A 22,369-nucleotide genomic window follows, 5' to 3' on the forward strand; every position below is an offset into this window, starting at 1 on the left:
ATTTTTATTTTTTAGGGTTTATGATTTATGAATTGGAGTCTAGATTTTTTAAATTATAGTGTAAAATCATAATATATAGAGAATAATGACATATTAAGAATTAAGTTTGGTGATATGACTTAGTTGTAATTTTGTACTTAATTATGATATTCATGTATTTGACCCAAAAAAGTCTCCGTTATATTTTAGAAGCTTAATACATATCCAGTTTTGCAAGTTGTCCAAAAACTGCAAGGGGTGCACATAAAAAAACCGTAAAATCAAAAAACTAAACCGAAAATAAGGTTAATCGAAACCGATAGACTAGTGTACGGTTTTTAATTTTAAAAATAGTGGTTAATGGTTACGGTTACGGTTTTCATATTCTAAAAACCGCGGTTAACCGAAACCGACTGAATTCAATTAAATATATAAAAATATATTTATTTATGTTTATATTTATACATATAATTTTACATTATCTCACTTAAAATAAATTTAGGGATCAATAGCCAAAATTTAATAAGAAACACTAATTATTTTTGGTGACTAAGACTCAACGATGGAATATTTCATCCCAAATGTCGTCGTACTATCAAATTTGTCACAAAGTAGATAATTAGTGAAATTAATATACATGGATAAGGCTTAGTTGGTAAAGCACGAAGGATAAGAATTCTGATCCAAAAAACATAGTAATTTAATGCATTAAAGATTTGTTGTAAGGGGAAAATGCAGTGTCCAATCCATAGCCACACGTACAAAATGCACGCACATCTCCCTCTCCGCCGTTAATGTCTTCAACTCGTCATTGACCCGTCGTTCCACTCAGAAATAAAAATTAGAAGTTTTATTATTATTATTATTTTTATTTACTAATGGTTAGAAACCGAAATAAAAGGTTAACCGACCGAAATAGTTGGTTAACCGAATTTAGTGGACTAGTGTATGGTTAGTGTTTTCAAAAAACCGATAAAATAGTTAACCAACCGAATTAATCTTAATGGACTGGTTAACCGACCATGTGCACCCCTAACTGCAACTGAACTTCTGAACTTCAAAACGTTACAACTAACCCCCTCAATTTACTTATTTAGAACAAATAACCTCTCAAATGTGTTTATATATGTGATTGTGGGCGATTTTTTTGCATTTTTGTTGATGTATCAACAAATTAGTTAGATGTAGCATTGGAGATCTTTTATTTCTTCTGTAATGTTATGATGATTTTTTTGGGGGGTTTAGGAGTTATTTGTTTCAAATAAGCAATTTGAGGAGTAATTTGCTCCAAATAAGCAAGTTGAAGATTTATTTGTTCTAAATAAGCAAGTTGAAGGAGTTAGTTGTAATGTTTTAAAGTTTAGGATCAGTTGCAATTTTTAGACAACTTGGAAGGACTATGAATGTATTAGGGCTACTTTAAAAAAGTTCTATCTACCCGGGAACTGTGCTTATATTTCATATAAACTGAAATTTTAGATACACCATAATTTATAGGGAGCTAGTCCTGAGGGTGTGCAGAATGTGCGACCGAACATGGCCTCCGAATAGTAGGACACTATTAAGATCAGTCTTGACAATTTATGAGTCCTAAAGAGAGTAATAAATAAAAGCCCATTTAATAAAAAACGCACGCATAGAAAAATTTAAAATATATTTTAATAAATAATAAATAAAAATTATTTCATTGGAGGCTGACAATCTCGAAGCAATTAATATGATATCTGATAAAAGAGCTCTATGTTTAGGGAGCCAGAATCTGATTAAAGCCATTCGTAGGACTTGCTCCTCCTTCGAGTCTATCAACTTTGATCATGTCTACAGAGAGCAGAATCGGGTGGCAGATCGGCTGGCTGCTGAAGGTCATGAGAGGGCTGTGGGCATATCTATTTTTCTTCTCCCCCTGAGTTCCTTGGGTCTTTACTGTCTGATGATAATGTGGGGGTTAACTTTCCTAGGCTAATCCCAGGTTAGTTTTTCGTGGTTTTGTTTGTTGTTTTTTCTTTCTTGTTTCTACTAAAAAATAATAATTGTACGGTACGTATTATTACGTTCATTACTTAACATCAAAAACAATTTCTTTAAATTCACCCTCAACCTATATTTAAAAAAATTAAATGGACATATTTAAGTCTAAAATATTAATTATCTGAACCATTTTAAGTCTAAACAATGTTAATATATATACATATATATTACTCTCTAAACAATGGACTTGCTAATTCGTGAGGCCCGGTCTGGTAGTTCGGGCTGCTGTCTCTCCCAGCGTGACGCGGTGATCCTGGCTCGTCTTCAGGTCCCGATCAGACCCCCTCGGGCAGCTAACATCATCTCGGTAAAATGGATTCCCCCACCACCTTATTGGCTAAAGGTTAATGTTGACGGATCTGCGCTGGGCTCCCCGGGGGCTGCTGGCGCCGGTGGAGTATTCCGATCGTCTAGAGGGTTTTTCAAAGGGTGTTTTGCATTCCCAATTGCTTCCTCTTATGCTTATATTGCTGAGCTGAAGGCGGTAATGTTTGCAGTTGACCTAGCTTGGGAGAAGAACTGGCACATGCTTTGGATTGAATCAGACTCCTTGTTAGTGGTCAATAAATTAAAGTCACATTCTACCAACGTTCCTTGGTCTGTCCATCACGACTGGTTGAAATGTCTACAACAGTGCTCACAGATGTCCGTCATGATTACCCACATTTATAGAGAAGGTAATCGGGTTGATGATGCTTTAGCACGCTTCGGCGTCTCCTCCTCCTCCGGCATTACGTGGTGGCAATCGGCTCCGCACTTCTGCCACTCACTGCTGTTTGAGGATATTTGTAATGTTGGTCACTTTAGATTTCGCTGATTTATATATTTTTTGTTTTTTTTTTGTTATTTTATTTTGTTACTTTGTTTTTCCGTTTCCCCCCTTGTGTTACATTTTTTATTTTTTTTTTAATAATATCGGGTTTCAGTGCGTGCTTTTGGGGTGCCAACCTTGTTGGGATTCCAGGATCATTGCTACTGTATCGTCCCAGCTTCTAAAAAAAAAAACTCTCTATATATAGACCTAATAAAAAAAATTAGGCTCCCTCTAGCCTTGGACCGTAAGCCAGATCCGACCGCACTATAAATATTCTTGTGATATTGATATTCAAGATTTGTTTCAAGATATAAAATTTAGGGTAAAGGCTAAAAAAGAACTCTTTCGCTCCCACTTTTTATCAAACCAGTATATGTTGTAAAAAAAATTGTTCAAACAGGAATTGAGGTTTTTGTTTTGCTAAAAGCAAAGATCGTTTAGTTTGATACTATAAAAATGACAGTTAACGATTTAAAAATAAAAAATTCCAAAAATTAAAATTATTTTAGTATCACATTTACTATAGAACCAAATTTTTATTTTCCAAAATCATTTTCCGAGCTTTCTTTCTCCCTACTCACCAAACAACACCTAAATAACCTCAAAATTAAAAAAAAAAATTGAAAAATTAAAATCGCTTAGAATATCATCAAGTTTTTTAATTTTAAAGTTGTCAACGCTCATTTTAATTTTGAGATCTTTGTTTTTAATAAAACAAAAAACCAGAGTCATCATGACTCTTAGTCGCAAGCAAAAACCTCAGTCCATGTTTGGATAAAACAAAATTACTAATAACAGTTTGACAAAAAAGTGAAAATACACATTTTTTTAACTTTACCTTAAAATTAATGAATTATTATACCAAAAGAGACAATAATACTATTGATTATTGAGTTGTTTGAAACGATTTGCTTATTTTCCAAATGTATTTATTGATTATTATTTACAAGTACCCAAACTATAGGACATATATCACTCGTGCAAATTAAAAACGTATGCTTAACAGTCAACAAAGCCCGTATACTAGCCCATATAGGTAGGGTTGTAATCGAGACTAACCGAGTCGAGCTTTGGTCTGTTCAGACTCGGATCATTACAATATTAACGAGCTCGGTTCGAGCTGCAATTTGCTGATTCGAGTGCTTATTGATTACTCTAAGCACTTTGAGTGAATAGAGTGAATTTCTTTTGTGGAGGAGTTAAATTTTGTGTTTTGATTTCAAGGAAAGTGTTGAAAGAAGTGAAATGCTTGTTCTCTCTATTAAAACTCAATGCTTATATTACTTGCCTGAAAATTCTTGATGCATATATACTCACTGGTGATATCGTGTGGATAGTTCTTGATTGAGTTTTGGATATTTTATATGCTTGACGATAAGCATAGTTCACGTGTGGGGAAGTTTGACAAGACTATTTTAGTCTTATTACTTTCTACCTTATTCTATGTAATTTGAAAATATTTTGATGTTCATTTGATGTTTTTATCTTATATTTTATTTTGAGAGAAAGTTTAGGTCTTTGGTGGAAAATCCGGAAATTTATAGATTTTTAGAGCATTTGGAGTATTTTCAAATCAGAGACCAATTTTAGTTAAGGCGTGGGCACATCATGTCTCAAATTAAGTTGTTATTGGAAAACTGTAGCCAACCTCAGTTAAAGCGTAGGCATGTGAGTGGACGAATTTGGAAGAGAAAAGAAGATATTTGCACATTTGATTTTGGGATATTACCTTATTTAGTTATATTTTATTTTAGTTAAGATTTGAATATTTCCTATTATTTCTAATTTAATCATTAATTATTTAGAGATTTAATATTATTTCTTTCCTTATCTCTTAGGGATATTTTAGTCTTTCTTCTTATAGTTTTCCCTATAAATAAGAGACTTAACATTCCCCAGAGAGGCAAGCTAGGTTTTACAGATTTTCTATTGTATCATTGAGTTATTTTCATTATGAGTAGCTAAGTTTCATTTTCTGGTTCAATAGGGAATTCATTTGGTTGAAAGTTGTGAGGTTTATGTATTAGACATTTCAAGTATTAATTCAAGTACTGATTTTCTTCTTCATTTCTTTTTATGATTATTGAGTCGCATTCAATCTTCTATTGCTAAGTAATTGTTCTTGATTCGTAATTGTCTTGAATGAATTACAACAAGTAGCAAAATCGATCTTGAGTAATTGAGTTTTTATATGAGATTGAATGGGAAGAAAATTCAATCAATTGTTATTATTTGTCGACGTTCCTCTCAATAGGAATTGATTTGATAAACTTTCTTAATCCTAATACGGTTATTAAGAAATTGATTTGATAAACTTTCTTAATCCTAATGCATTCAATCTCCAATTTCTTAATAACCGCATTAGGATTAAGAAAGTTTATCAATTCAATTCCAATTAAGAGGAACGTCGACAAACAATAACAATTGACTGAATTTTCTTCCCATTCAATCTTAAACAAAAACTCAACTACTCAAGTTTGATTTTTGCTACTTGTTGTAATCCATTCAAGACAATTACGAATCATGAAAAATTACTTAGCAATAGAAGATTGAATATAATTCAATAATCATAAAAAGAAATGAAGAAGAAAATTAGTACTTGAATTAATACTTGAAAGATTTAATACATGAAACCTTAACACTTTCAACCAAATGAATTCCTTCTTGAATCAGAAAATGAAACTTAGCTACCCATATTGAAAATAGTTCAACAATACAATAGAAAATCTATAAAACCTATCTTGCCTCTCTAGGGAATGTTAAGTCCAGGAAAAAATCCTAAGGAGAAAGACTAAAATATCCCTAAGAGATAAGGAAGGAAATAACATTAAATCTCTAATTGCTTAATGATTAAATTAGAGATAATAAGAAATATTCAAATATTAACTAAAATAAAATACATCTAAATACGATAATATCCCAAAATTAAATTTGCAAATATCTTCTTTTCTCTTCCAAATTCGTCCACCCACGTGCACACGCCTTAACTGAATTGGCTACAATTTTTCAATTACAGCTTAATCTAAGATAGGATGTGCTCATGCCTTAACTAAAACTGGTCTCTGATTCGTAAATACTCCAAAATTCTATAAAAAGGCAGATTTTCCAAAAAGCTATAAAATTTAATTCAAAAATTAAGTTTGATTCCAAAAAAGGATATTTTTATGAAAAAAAATCTATGGTAAAAATGAGTAAAAAGGGGTATGAAAGTAAAGATTCCATGAAAATTAATTAATAATAGTAACGTAATTAATAATAGTAACGTAATTACATAATTTTGTGGAAAATAAAATTTAAATACACTTTGTAAAATAAAATAAGATTCGTGAGATTTTAACCCATTACTTTTTTTTTGAAGCATTAACCCATTACTTCTAAAGATTAAAGTACACATCTTAAATTAATTCAACCACATTGAAACATTAAAATAATACTATAAAGTATAGATATAAACCAATATTAGACTGACTACAAGGGGCATAACCACTATTACTCAGGGGGAGCATATGGCCGGAGGGAGCCCCCCACCCCTACCCCCGGGGCTCTGGGCTAGCTTCACCACTAATCCACTCACTGGGAAGAAAAGGTTGCATCACAATTCAGTTTTAGGGATCCCTTGGGTGGCGGATTCAATTAGGCCTGTTCGTGGGCTAGGCCAGGCCTAAACGGGCTTGACATCTAATTACCTTGTTCAAGCCTAACCTAGCCCATATTATATTTATATCAGACTCGGACCGTGCTAGGACAAACTACAAAAACCAATTCCCAAGCCCAGCCTAGTCCGTCCAATTAAAAAATAAATTAAACAAAAATTAAAATATGATTATAAATAATAAAATTTAGTTTATTAATTTGGTAAAATACAAGGACTGTAATTTTTAATAGAATGGTAGGTTGTTGTAGACATGAATTAAGAGGATTAATTAGATGCTTTCTTGACATTAGATATTAATTATTTGTTATGATAAATAAAAGCAAAAAAATATAATTTATTAGTAATATTAGAATAAAAACAAAAAAAAAATGTAAACACATTGATAAATACTAACTCAGTAGATTGATTTATCACTGTACTGTTATATTGAGTTATCATGTACTCCTACTAACCAATAGATTGAATAATTTGAAAACAAAAAAATTAGAAATAATATTAAAATGCAAAGTAAAAATGTTAAATATAAAAAAATATATAGTATTTTTTTATAAAGGTGGGGCGGGCCGGGTTGGGATTGAGTTTTCAGATTGATCCCAAACCCAACCCATTTTATATTCGAGCTTTTATGGGTTCGGACTAGGCCGGATCAAATGTTAAACATACATGCCCACATCTCATGAATAGTGGGCTTGAGCGGGCTGAGTGGGCCAATGGGCTGATGAACAGGTCTAAATTCAATCAATCTTGTTAAGAATTTAGTCTGAAACTCATCACATAAATCTTTTGACATAAAGAACCTCTAATTTTTCACAGTTGATATACTGACACGATGTCTATTCATATCTGTGTAAAATATCTTTAGTCACCGAACATTCTTGTAGCTAGCCTGAAAGAAGATTAAAGAATCATACAACGTACGACTAACTTTTATACCATGTAAGCACATATTAACTTCAACCTTCCTAATCAATGTTGATAAATCCTCCACACATATAAGAAAAAAATAGGGTGATATATGGTCTTCTAAATGAAGCCCCCAACTTGGTTTGACAAAATCTTAAGGTACCCCATTTATAGGAATGAAAAGGAAGTTGAGGTGATGCATTTTATAATCAGCTTATTAAGAAACACACGAGGAAAACCCATTTGAAGCATCAACATCTCAATAAAGGGCTACTCAACACGATCATAAGCCTACACATGTATGGGTTTCTGGCTTCTCTCAGAATTTGGGTATTGATTCTTCCTTTTCTGCAGAGCTTTGAGGGATTCTCTCTGGTCTGAAGCTGGCTAAGGATCTAGAGGTGAAAAAGCTTATAGTTGAGTCAGATAACCAAGAAGCGGTTAAAATGATTTCTGAGGGCAAGTCTGTTTGCCGGAATAGCTTGAATATTATTAAAGGCATTAAAAGGATTGGGTCCTTCTTTGAGTCTATTAAGTTTGTTCATATTTATAGGGAGCAGAACCGCGTCGCGGACCGTCTTGCAATGGAAGGGCACTCTGGTTTGTTGGGTCTTTCTACATTTTCTTCTCCACCGGGCTTCATTTCTTCTTTGATCTTGGAGGATGTGGTGGGGGTCAGTTTTCCTAGGCTGATCCCGGGTTGAATTGTTTTGTTTGTTTGTTTTTTTTTCTTTCATTTCCTACCAAAAAAAAAAAAAAAAATAAGCCTACATATGTATATCTCTATAGCATAAAACCCTTCCTCCTTTTATATCGGCATTTCATGGAATGGAACATTTCGAAGGCTACCGAGGCATGCTAAGTAATTAACCTACTAAAAACAAAGGCACATTGAGTTTGACTAATAACAAAATCAAGGACTGGGTTTAGTCAATTGGCTAGTACTTTACAGACAAGTTTGTAAATAACATTGCATAGACTCATAAGTCTGCCAAAGATTAATATAAAATCTATGATTGTGTCTTAACTATAAGCTTGAGCTTTTAGTTCAATCGGTTCCATGATATGGTATCAAAGCCTCTTGGACCAAACAGTCGAGGGTTTGAGTCATGGAAACCTCATTAATTTGTGGAATTAAAACACATAGTGAGATGAGCATATATTGTACACGTTGCAAGTCCAATGGGCATTTGTGTCGGAGATTAATATAAGATCTATGATTAGGCCTTAACTATTAGTTTGAGCTTGCTTCAATGACAGTCTCGAGTCGGTGATTTCTATCAGAAATTACATACCCAAAGGCTTAAAAGAGGAAAATAGGTCATTATAATAGTTAATCACAATATCAATAATATCTTCCTCTCGGTCACACCACTCACCCTCCGAGAAGGCGGTTTGTCTTCTTTTTGGAGTTGACATTCATATTCAAATTTTCTATTAGATAATGATAAAATGGTCTTTCCTGAAAATGACAGGGTTATATTTTTTACCATTTCTTATATTATGAAAAATATTCATTTCCCAAGGACAAAATCATACATTAACCCAGAGTGAAAAAAACCTCTTGATGAATACGGGAAGGAGATTTAATGATGGTTGGCTCTCTAACCATCATCAAACTGTATTCTTATTTTGATGCATGGAGTTTCTCTCCCACAAATTTGATGCTGCATTAATATCTTTTTACTTTTTTTGTTTACTTTTTATATGTAAAAATATAATATTGTATATTTTATAATATAATATAATTATTTGAAAGAAATCTTGTTTAGAAAGAGGGAATGAAAAAATGAGTTGGAACAAAACATTGTAGCAACATCAAAATAGAGAAATAAAATGAAGAAAATACTATTTGATGTAGCCAAAATGATGAAATGAGTTGAAAATTGTCTTGCAATAATTTTCAAACTATAAAAGAAGAGATGGTTTTTCTAAAGAACGTGTTATTCTTTTTTTAACTGTATTTATTTTTATACTCTCTTTATAATCTCCACACAGTTTTACTTATTAAAATTTATAGGGTTAAGGTGCAAAAATACCCCTAACGTTTTGGGCCAGGAGCAATTTTACCCCTAACGTCTAAAATGGTGCAATTTTACCCCTAACGTTGGAAGTCAAGAGCAATTTTACCCCTAACGTTGATAAATTGGATCAATTTCATGCACTATTATAAAACATAGATATTTTTTTCCTTATTTTGAATCAATTGCATATCAATTCGTTTTAAAAAAAAGGATTTCATGTTTTTATAACTTAATAATAGAATTGGAGATGAATATTTATAAATTCGGTGATTTTTTTTAATTCTTTTGTCTAATTCCTACAAAAAAAACAGTATATTTTTTTATTTTTTTATGTTTTTTTTTTATATATAACATATGTTTGTGATTTGTTACTGATAAAATGACACACGTGTGAAGTGTATATAACAATATTCATGACCGAGAAGACAGTTTGATGAATTATTTCTCAAATTGAGCCAATTTATCAACGTTAGGGGTAAAATTGCTCTTGGCTTCCAGCATTAGGGGTAAAATTGCACCATTTTAGACGTTAGAGGTAAAATTGCTCATGGCCCAAAACGTTAGAGGTATTTTTGCACCTTAACCCAAATTTATATATGCAGATGTCTTCAACACGGATTAAAATAACTGAAACGATCATTTATTTTTACCTTAGGTTCACTGTCAAAAGGTAAATTTTGAGATGTTTATTCCGTTGGTAGCCCTGTAAGATTATTTCAATATTTTAAAGTAGATTAGATGGTATAAGATGCATTCTCACCGACTTAATTTTATGGCCTAATACATCACTAGTTTCATGAACTTGTCCATAATAGTAGATTGGCTCCCTGAACTTTGCAAGTGTCTTATCAGCTCCCTAAACTTACTTATTTTGTATCACCAGCTCCCTAAACTTGTCCATAAAAATTTATTAGCTCCCTGAACTTTGCTAATATCTCATCAGCTCCCTAAACTTGCTTATTCCGTAACAACTAAATACAAAAATCATAATACTAACATGGATTAAGGTGTAAAAATACCCCTAACGTTTTGGGTCAGGAGTAATTTTATTCCTAACGTCTAAAATGGTGCAATTTTACCCCTAACATTAGCAGCTATGAGCAAATTTATAAATTTTTTGAATTTTTTTTGTTCAATTCGTACAAAAGTCAGTATATATTTTTTATTTTTTTCATATCCCAACGTATGTTTGCAATTTGTTACTGATAAAATGACGCACGTGTGAAGTATAGATGACAAGATTCATGACCGAGAAGAAGTTTGATGAATTATTTCTCAAATTAACCCAATTTATCAATGTTAGGGGTAAAATTGCTCTTGGCTTCCAACGTTAGGGGTAAAATTGCACCATTTTAGACGTTAGGGGTAATACTCAAAATGTCAGGGGCATTTTTATACCTTAATCCGAGTTAGTATTATGGTTTTTGTATTTAGTTGTTACAAAATAAGCAAGTTTAGGGAGCTGGTGAGACACTTGCAAAGTTCAAGGAACTAATAAATTTTTATGGACAAATTTAGGGAGCTGGTGATACGAAATAAAAAAGTTTAGAGAGCTGGTGATACACTTACAAAGTTTAGGAAGCCAATCTACTATTATGGACAAGTTCAGGGAGCTGGTGATGTATTAAGCCTAATTTTATTTTAGAAAATTTTTGTCTATTTGAACTTTATTTTTCAATAGTTGTAGAACTATGTTACTATTATTAATTAATTTACGTGGACTATTTATTTTCTTGACATGTTTGAAATCATTTTTAATGTTTTTTTATTATAAAACTAATTTATAATTTTTTAGTTTAATATAACTTAATTTCTAAATTAAATTTTAATTTATGAAAAATATAAAAAATTAAATCTGAAACTAAAACAAAATGTAAAAATGTTATAATTTTTTTAGAAACTAGTATTTAGGGATGCAAACGGCGCGGGATGGGGAATGCATTTCTCATCCCCGTTCCCGACTAGTCGGCGATTCTCAACCCCCGTCATGCGGGGAATTCCCATCCTCGTTAAAAACATTTTTTCCCTATTCCACATCCCCGTCCCTACGGGGAATCACCATTTATATCTAAAACAAAAATTAGTATATATTTCTTTTCTCTTCTCCTTTCTAATTCTAGATTTTGTTTGAAACAATGATAAGGATACTATGTCTTTAGTTTAGTTTAGGTTAAGAAAAATATCCATTTAGTTATTGGCTAATATTTTATTTATCCCATTTAATTTTTTATTTGAAAATAAATCTATTTAATCTAAGTTAAATGTTATAAATTATAATATTTAAAGTATAATTTTAATTGTAATGGGGAATAACTAGGGATCCATCGAGGATTAACGGGGTGGGGTCGGGGATCCCCACGGGGCGGGGATACCATTCCCCATCCCCACACCATCCCCGTCACTGGGGATAAATTATCCTCATCCCCGTCCCATGGGGATTCTTATCGGTGATTTTCCATCCCTGTCGGGGTGGGTCATCGACGGGGACGGGGAATCTCCGCCCCACTTGCATCCCTACTAGCATTGAACTTATAAAAAATTAAACATGTCTAATATTTTCACATTGGATATTTTTAGTGTTTTAACTAACACACCAAAACGATGATGTTGTTTTGCTGGGTTGTACTTGGAAAAATTACTCCCAATCCATGGCTAAAATTAGCCCCCAATATAAATTCCTGGCACTGTCCACCTAAGAATCAGATGATGATGAAGAAGGTGCATCTCGAACCTTATCGATAACAAACCAGAGTTGTCCGCCGATCCTAAACGACCAAAGCTGAATAACGTCGTATAACTTGAAATGCTTCTCATTGACATGCATTCTTTCCAAAACACCATTCTAGCCATGAATTGTTTGTAAGTAAATCGTTAATTATATTTATGAAGTTTGCTCGCAAATAACTATTTAATCATGTACATAAACAAGGGCACAAGCAAAGTTCATGAATAAATAAACAAGATGCTTACAAATAGTCTGTCTATTACTCATTTATTACGTTTGTGAACGAACTTATCTAATAGCAAATGAAATAATATTAAGTTTAGATATTTGTGAACTAACACAAAACTATATTGTTTCTATGAAACTGAAATTTATTCATAAATGTTCTAATCGAGCTTGCTCGCGAGCTTTCGAGCCGAGCTTTGGCCTGCTCAAGCTCGGTTCGTTTACGAACCGAGCCAATAAATCGTGCTCACGAGCGGCTCGCTTACAAACCAAGCCGAGTCGAGCCGAATTTTTATCGAGCCGACCATCGAGCCGCTCATGAGCAATTCGGCTCATTTACCGCCCTACTTGTAGTGGAATCACTCTTTTTCCCGACGACAAGAAATTGTCAAGCAATCTGGAGAGAATAATCAGAGAAAAAAGAGGCACTGATATCCAATTGGTGATCGTGAAAAAAATGTTTCGGACCGACCTAAGTAAACGCCGTCATCGTTTAAAACGATGACGGCGTTTTCTTAGGTCGGTCCGAAACATTTTTTTCACGATCACCAATTGGATATCAGTGCCTCTTTTTTCTCTGATTATTCTCTCCAGATTGCTTGACAATTTCTTGTCGTCGGGAAAAAAGAGCGATTCCACTACAAGTAATGCTTATCTTGTAAAATTTCTTTTTTTATTGATTTTTTTTAATAATCCATTGTGGTCTAATACACAAATAACCCCTGAACTTGTCTAAATATTACAATTGTCCCCCTCAATTTTCAATTATAATAACTTACCCCTCAAACTTGTCTAATTATGAAACATAACCCCTCAAACTTGTCCAATTGTAAAAAAGAACCCCAAATTGCTGACATAGACTGCAATTGAAGAAACACGTGAAATACAAAAGCTGCAACGCTCGTGGAATGTGATAATCAGATCTTTGGACCCAAAAAAAATCAGTATTTAAGTAACCAAATCCCCAATTCTTCAACTTATTCTTCAACCTAACGGTAAATTAGAAATCCTCCATTCTTCTTCTTCTTCTTTTTGTTATTCCTATTCGTTTTTTAGTGATTTCTTGATTCAAAGTTTTGGGATATTATAGGGGTGAAAAAGTGTTTATGTGGAGAAATAGCTCCATTGAAGATTTCATGACGTGATACGAATCCGGGAAAACCTTTTTACGCTTTTTTCAAGTACGGGGTATAAAAAATCCCAATTTGGGGTTATGTTTTACAATTGGATAAGTTTGATTGGTTATGTTCTACAATTGGACAAGTTTGAGGGGTAAGTTGTTACAATTAAAATTTGGAGGAGCACTTGCAACATTTGGACAAGTTCAGGATGTTATTTGTGTATCAGGAGAGGTTATTTGTGTATCAGGCCTTCCATTATTTCTAGATGCGTTTTTGCTACTTTCGGATACCCGTTTTATCTTAAGTACGATTTTGAGTTGAGTAAACTTATTTTTCTCCGAATCAACATTGTAATACCTTGCATAACTGGTTTTTTTGGGTGCTTCTTGGTTTTCTTTTAATACCCTATATTGAAGCATATGATAAGGTACCAAGGGAAGTACTTTGGTGGGCCTTGATAAGGAAAGGAATTTCGCGGAAATATATTGACATCATAAAGGACATGTATGAAGGAGTATGCACGAGTGTACGTACTAGTGTTGGGAAGACTGAAGAGTTTCCTATTACGATGGGAGTGCATCAAGGTTCCACACTAAGCCCATTTCTTTTTGCCATCGTTATGGATGAACTAACAAGTTCACTTCAAGATGGTATACCATGGTGCATGCTGTTTGCAGATGATATCGTGTTGGTTGATGAGACGAAAGAAGGAGTGGAGAGGAAGTTGGAACTATGGAGACAAACTCTAGAATCTAGAGGCTTTAAGTTGAGTCGAAGTAAGACAGAATATTTGGAGTGTAAGTTTAGCGGCCGTAGGAGTAGGGAGGCAGGGACAATCACCCTAGATGGGAGAGTTGTTCAGGCCTCGAATTGCTTCCGGTATTTAGGATCTATTATCCAAACGGATGGAGAAGTAGATGGAGATGTTGCTCATAGGATTAAAGCTGGTTGGTCGAAGTGGAAGAGTGCTACGGGTTTCCTTTGTGATCCCGGCATGCCTAATAGATTGAAGGGAAAATTCTACCGGACGGCAATTAGACCAGCATTGTTATATGGTACGGAGTGTTGGGCAGTGAAACACTGCCACATCCATAAGATGTCGGTGGCGGAGATGCGTATGTTGAGATGGATGTGTGGTCATACGAGAAAGGACCGGGTGCGTAATAAAATAATTAGGACAAAAGTAGGGGTCACATCTATTGAGAATAAAATGAGAGAAAACCGACTAAGGTGGTTTGGCCATGTGAGACGTAGAGCGCTTGATGCGCCGGTTAGGAGAACCGAAGAGTGGCAAAGGGATGTAGTGGTGAGGGGTAGGGGAAGACCTAAGCAAACTTGGAGGAGGGTGATCGAGAGTGATATGAGTTTACTGGGAATTGAGGAAAATATGGTAGTGGATAGGACGGATTGGAGGGAGCGAATCTGTGTCGCTGATACGACTTGACTTTCACGGTTTTATATGATGGTTCATGTTAGCCGACCCCGAATCATTTCGGGACTAAGGCTTTGTTGTTGTTGTTGCTGTTGTTGTACCCTATATTGAAGCAAATTAGGTACATCGGCCTCCGTACCGCCAGTACTTCCGACTAATCGGCGAGTTTTTTGAACAATCCGGTCGAAGGAGCCACCCTCATTAATATCGAACACGCTCAACCTCTTTTTCGTGGGTTTCGTTTCTTCAAGAAAATAAGAAATGATAGAATTGTGAAATTAAGGATATAATTGAGTAAAATTGCATCATTTCATATTTTTATGCAATATAATGTAATAAAAGTTGTAATGTAATCAAATGTATAATGTAATGTAATGGAATAATGATTTCAATTATAATGTCTGGTTGAATTTTTTTAATAAAATTGATGAAGTGCAATTATCATTATAATACGTATGTTTATTTAGTGAAATACAATTTACATGTTTTTACGTTTTTCTCTGTTTTTTTTTTCATTTTTCACATTTTCTTTTTCGTGTTTTCATGTTTTTTACATTTTTTTTCCATTTTTCATTTTTTTTTTCGTTTTTTGCGTTTTCCCTCGTTTTTGCTCTTTTCCTTTTTTCTCATTTTTTGTGTTTTTTCTCTTTCTCTTTTTTGCGATTTTCATGTTTTTCACCTTTTTCCCGTTTTCCGATTTTCGCGTTTCTTTTTTGCATTTTTTCTTGTTTTCAGTTTTTTCACATTTTTCTAATTTTCGCACTTTTTCGGCTTTCACGTTTTCCATATATTTTTTTCGTACTTCACCATTAGTAATAAAAATACAAGGGTTAATCGTAATGAGGATTTATGCCTCTTTTGTACATAGATTTGTAAAGAAAAATTAAGTGATATATTTGTGATTCCATTACGATAAAAATGATATGACTAACCAAACATGGTAATGAACCTTCATTATAATGATAATTCCATTACAACCAACATCTAACGGAGCCTAAAAGTAAATATGGACATTCCTAAAAATGTTATAAGCAAATTTACATCTTATCCCAAAAAAAAAACCCGGAAGGATGAATCGGTCCCGAAAAGGAATCTTCTCTCCCAATTGGTTGAAATTGGTGTAAAATGAATTTTAGAAGAAAAACACACGTAAATTAATTCGAGAATTATTTAATCTAGGTTTAATACATCATTTGCCCTTTAACTTGTCCAAAAAGCTTGATTGACCCATGAACTTTCAAAGTGTCCCGATAGACCCCTGAACTTGCATAAAATGTTTAGCTAGCCCTCTGAACTTGCGTAAAATATAATCAATTGATCATTCGGTCGCAAAAAAAGTAAGTTAAATACGGAAGATGTATCCCACGAGTCTTAAAAAAAACGATCAAAATTGGGGTATGCGGTTCTAATATTAGAGAAGACAAGTTTTATAACTAAGCAAGTAATAACTTCATTTTAATTTATTTTTGAATTATGTAACAACATTCTAAGATACGTGGAATACATCTTCCGCATTTAACTTACTTTTTTGCGACCGAGTGATCAATTGATTACATTTTACGCAAGTTCAGAGGGCTAGCTGAACATTTTATACAAGTTCAGGGGACTATCGGAGCACTTTGAAAGTTCAGGGGACCAAACAAACTTTTTGGACAAGTCAGGGGGTAATTGATGTATTAAGACTTTAATCTAGTAAGACACTTTTATTAAGAGATAAGGTATTAAAATGAGTCTAAGGTTTTTGGAGAGTTTCAATTTAGGTGTAGGATTAATGTTTAAAAAAAGTACCAATTTAAGCATCGATAACAGGACGTGATACGTTATTCACATTATTTCATTAAGTTTTGGCAACTATATGTGGAAAGAGAAATCAGAGCGTATGACCAATAAAAATGTATCGTGTGATTAAATTATAATGATGATCATTAAACGTGATTTTCATGTAGAAAGTTCCAAAAATTTTACACGATAACTCAAATCGTTACTTATCATTAGGCATGTTCATAAGTGCACTGATCCGTCCAGCCAACCCAAACTCACATTTCATGAATTGCAATTGGATACGTATATTTGAGAATTGGTCTGACCCGATCCATTCAAGCTCATACATTAGAAAGGGATGTGTTTGGAATTTGTCTCAAAAATCTGAGCCCAACCCGGATCAATCTAAACCCATTCAAGCGCACATAAAATGAGATTAGTTTGAAAGTTGGGTCAAATACATGAATATCATAATTAAGTACAAAATTACAACTAAGTCATATCACTAAACTTAATTTTTAATATGTCATTATTTTCTATATATTATGATTGTACACTATAATTTAAAAATTCTTGACTCCAATTCATAAATCATAAATCCAATAAAATATATTTTAGACTTTTAATTTATAAATTCTAATCCTTAAAATATAGGCTTAATGCTTTTTTAGCCATCTTAACTTGTCTAAATTGTTCATTTTACCCCTCCAACTCATCGGATGTCCTATTTACCCCCTTAACTCCATAAAAATGGTATTTCTCACCCCCTTAATTTATCCAAATTTGTCATTTTACCCATTCTCAACTCACCGAATATCCTTTTTACTCCCTTAACTCCGTAAAAGTTGTATTTCTCACCACTTATGATCCTATTTACCCTCTTAACTCCATAAAATTGTATTTTCTATCCCTTTATAGTAGTAAAAAAAGTTGAAAAGAGAAGGAACGAGTAAAAAATACAAATAACAAGAAAATTAATATAAACAAATTAAATACATTATATGTAGGAATAATGTACCAAAATAGGCCTATGATTTTTGGGGAAGTATCAATTTAGGTTCCACTTACAAAATAGCATAAATATAGGTTTTAGCGTTTAAAAAAGTTATCAATTTAGGCTTCGATAACGGATTGTAAGGGGTGAAAAATACAACTTTTATGGAGTTAAGGGGGTAAATAGAACATTCTATGAGTTTGGGGGATAAATGGACAAGTTGAGGGGGTGAGAAATACCACTTTTATGGAGTTAAGGGGGTAAATAGGACATTCGATGAGTTGATGGGGTAAAATGACCAATTTGGACAAGTTAAGGGGGTTAGGGAAGCATTAGGCCTAAAATATATTAAAAGTACTGATTCTACTAGTTTAATATAATTCAAAATTATGACTTGACATAGTTGTAAATTGTTTTTAAAATATAAATTTCTGTGTAATTTTTCCTTGAAAGTTATCTCAAAAGCCCGAGCGCAATCTGACCCAATAAGGACCGTTCAAACCTACACATAGAATGAGTTGGCCATGATGTTTGACTCAAAACCCAAGCCCCAACCCAATCCGGGTTGATCTGTTTTATATTATATACATTTTATATATGATTTTTTTTACCTTTATTTTATTTTTATTACTTATGTTAAATATTTTTTAGTTATATAAAATTATTATTTTTGAAATTTATTGAATTAACTCCCTAACTTTTTAATTTTTTACATTTTTTTGTTTGTATTTATACTTTAATTTTCATTTTTATTAATTAAATACGCTTATCGTGGAGTCCGAGTTGGCATAAGAAACATTATAGAGAAACAGAGATACTTTGGCATCGGATCTCCAACAACTTTCAGTACTAGTTTAAGCTAGGTACTAGAAGAGTGGGGCATCCGATCTTCATGAAGAGAGCCGAATGTTTCCATAGGATGGAACCATATGGATACTTTGAATTCTGAAATTAGTTTATAGTACGTGTCCTTTATAAGCCGAGGTTTCCAATTAGGTCTGATTGGGCGCATAAACGGGTCTACTTATCATTGGGGAAGTAAGAAGCCCAAGTTTGTGAAGTAGATTGAAAAGGCCATGAAAGGATAAACTATGGGCCCATAAAGCCCAATCGTAAGCCCAAGTTTTTTCTGCAAATTGATTCCCCCTCCTAAATCAAAACACATGGCGGGCTTTCAAGTTTAATATTTTGGATAAATAAAAATATTTAGTGAATGTACTACCTATCATATAATTTAGGGTAATTAATTTATTAGTCCTGACAAAATACATTATTTAGTCTTTGTATTTTTAAAAACACACAGTAAGGTCTCTAACCTTTTTCTCGGTGAACTGTTTAGTCATTCCGTCTGTTTGCTAGATTTTTTTACCGTTTATGAATTCGGAAATGACTAAATTACCCTTTACTATTTATCAGTCAAAAGCAATTCACATCTCTATGTCTTTCTCTCACAACTCGCGCTCACGAAAAAATGGAGAAAGGATTGAATCCCTAACCCATAATCGAATCACTCATGCTCACTCTTCCTGTTTGAATTGGAGGTAGAAATCGACTCAAATCTCTCTCGCTTACTTTTCCTGTTCGAATTGAAGGTGGAAATCCTCTTACTCTCAATGGTGAGTTTAAATAGATTTTGACTCAAATCCAAATTGACTAACAGAATTTTCATGAGAGTCTAACGGCAGAGACTAAACAGTTCACCGAGAAAAACGTTAGAGACTAAACAATTCATCGAGAAAAAGGTTAGGGACCTTACCGTGTGTTTTTAAAAATACAGAGACTAAACAATGTGTTTTGTCAAAATATAGGGACTAATAAATTAATTACCCTATAATTTACTTAAATACTTTTTTTTTAAAAATCAAAATACTTTTTTATTTATCACATATTAAAATTTATTTTACGTATATTTTTTTTTTATTAAAGTGTCCATATCTGATAAACCCAGGCCTATTCAAGGCATGCATTATCTTATTTTTCATCAGAAATTTATAAGGAAATTCAAATTTTATAATTTATCTACCGTTTTATCAATAACTAATTTTAATTATATCATGCTACTAAAAAAATTGACAATTAAAGGAAATGTATCTTCACTATCCATTTCACCCATTCACGTTTTTAAAAACTTAATCTGGCGTTTATAAAATAAAAATTAACACTTTTGATATATTAAGAATTAAACTATTAAAATTGATGAAACAATAATAATATTATTATTTATAATTAAAATATTAATAATAATAATAATAAAGTCATTAATTGTTGTAAAGATGTTGTAAACTAACTTTTCCATCTTTTTCCTTCTATTCAATCATCCAAGAAATTCACGTCTTCTGTGAATTTTTTAGCCTTTCATAGTTGCTCTTTTTCGATACCATGGGATAAAAACATGCCGCTAAGCACATGACAGCCACACCAGTAGATCTGATGGTTGTCCTTTCACTATCGTCTCCACCAACTCTTTGATCCATTATCGACATTGGCTCAATTAAGGGATGTATCTATATCTCTATCTTTTTATTTTGGATCGTTTGCTTGTGCATATATTAGGGACACTGTAAGTTTTAAGTGTGGGGAGGAAACTTATGATTCTAACCGAGCATCAATTGCCTAAATATTTCCAAAAAGAAAAAAAAATCAAAGCAAGATTTGGGACTCCAATTCTCATTTATTCAATTGTCTTTCATTGATTTTTAACGTGGTATGCATTCTTAAAATCTAAGTTTTGATGAATGATTAGAGCAAGTATCAAAGTAGGGTTTGTTCAAAAATTTGGGTATTTTTTTATTGATTTTGTAACACCCTGGTCCAATACCATGTAGATATTGTCCGCTCTGGCCCAATTCCAACACATTGGGCCTCACGGCTTTAAAACGCGTCTGCATGTATTGGATTCTCATCTTACTAATAAGCCCCAATCACTCCCTCTCCATTTCCGATGTGGGATTCAGTTCATTCCTGCCCCCATCGCCATCGCCATCCCATAGGGCCGCTCCTTGCTCAGGCCTTCTTACCCCGGCGCCACTCACTCCGGACCGGGTCGTTACAGATTTTAACATTGGAATTGAATGAAAAAGTGCAAGATAACATATGTTAGCATTTGAGCAATTCATCACTTATTGCTCCATATATTTTTGTTCTATGTTTAATCAAAACATAGCTTGTTCATTCTAGAAATTTCTCTTTGATGTGTTTCAAGACCACATAGATGATTGTGTGCTTTCAAAATGATTTGGGTATTTATGTATAGCCAATTCTGAATTCTTAAATAGCCTACCCGCCTCTTTTCCATTAGTTAGCCCTTTTGAGCCTTTAGCCTTTTAGTAGTGCTCATCTGGACCCTGAATGACCAAATGAATTTAGTCATTCACCGTTAAATCTAGGCTTATTAAATTTAAGTCTTGGGATGGTTTGCATCTCCACCACATGATCATAATAAGCTTGGATCTAACGGTGAATGACCAAATCCATTTGGTCATTTAAAGTCTAGGTGAGCACTACTGTTAGCCTTTTTCTTTCATTAATACACCACATTTTGCCCCTTTCCCTTTCATTTTTATCCTTCTAAAATACCATTTTTTCCAAAGAATTAGTAAGTCGAATCAGTTTTATGCAATTGTCAATATTTTCAATCTTACAAGTCAAACTATTATCGTTGTTGGGGTGAACTTTTCATCACCCCATTTATTTTGATGTCCTTCTTTATATAAAAAAAAGAAAAAAAAGGGGAAAAAGAGAGAAAAACAAATTAAAAAAAACAAATTTCATCATACAAGAACTTGTTTTATTTTACTCTTCGTATGTGAAATCACAAGCATTCAGGCGTCATTCGAATATCCTCATTATGTTTGTACACTTGTTATCAGTAGCTTTTTTTGAATAAAAGTTGGGACGCGAAGGCAGGCCGGACATCCCAGCTAGGCTGGCACCCCCAGCACCACCAACAACCCGAATATTATTAGAAAAAATGAAAAAATATAGAGGGGAAGAGGAAAAGGAAAAAAGAAGAAAGTAGAAAATTACAGAACACGAATGTGAGCTACATTGCAAATGTCATCAAACACAAAAGCCTGACAGAAGTGTGGCGCAGACCACCACCAACAAGCAGAAGTGACAGATTTCCCGTGATTAGCCAGCCGATCCGCTGCTTGATTCCATTCTCTATAAATATGAGTAGCTCGCCAGTTCATACCAGCCAGCTGAGCTAAACAGTCTTGCCATTCTCTCCTAATCCTCCAAGGCACGTCGGTTCTGCTATTATTTAGAAGATGCACAGCATAAGCTGAATCTGATTCAATCCAGATGTTCCTCCAATTTCTTTCCCAAGCAGATTTGACAGCGAATATGATCGCCTTTAGCTCAGAGATATGGGCTGAAGAGAATGGCATAGGAACTGCAAAGCAGCCAACAACGAAACCTCTCGAGTTCCTAAAAATTCCTCCCGCACCTGCATTACCATCGGAGCTCGCAGCCCCATCTGTATTTACTTTTAGCCAGTGCGCCGGTGGTGCTATCCAGCGAACAGTAGCGAAGTTTGGCTCGGGGGGCGGACGCTCAGAAGTAACAGTAGCATCGCGCCCTTCTCTGATGAGAAGCAAAAGCCTGTGTTTAAGATTTTGGATTGAAGGGAGGTCTGAGTCAAAAATAGCTCGGTTTCTGACCGACCAGATGTACCAAATGCAAGTTATAACTGCAAAAATCCATT

Source organism: Euphorbia lathyris, chromosome 3 (genome assembly GCF_963576675.1).
Source record: "Euphorbia lathyris chromosome 3, ddEupLath1.1, whole genome shotgun sequence".
NCBI lineage: Eukaryota > Viridiplantae > Streptophyta > Magnoliopsida > Malpighiales > Euphorbiaceae > Euphorbia > Euphorbia lathyris.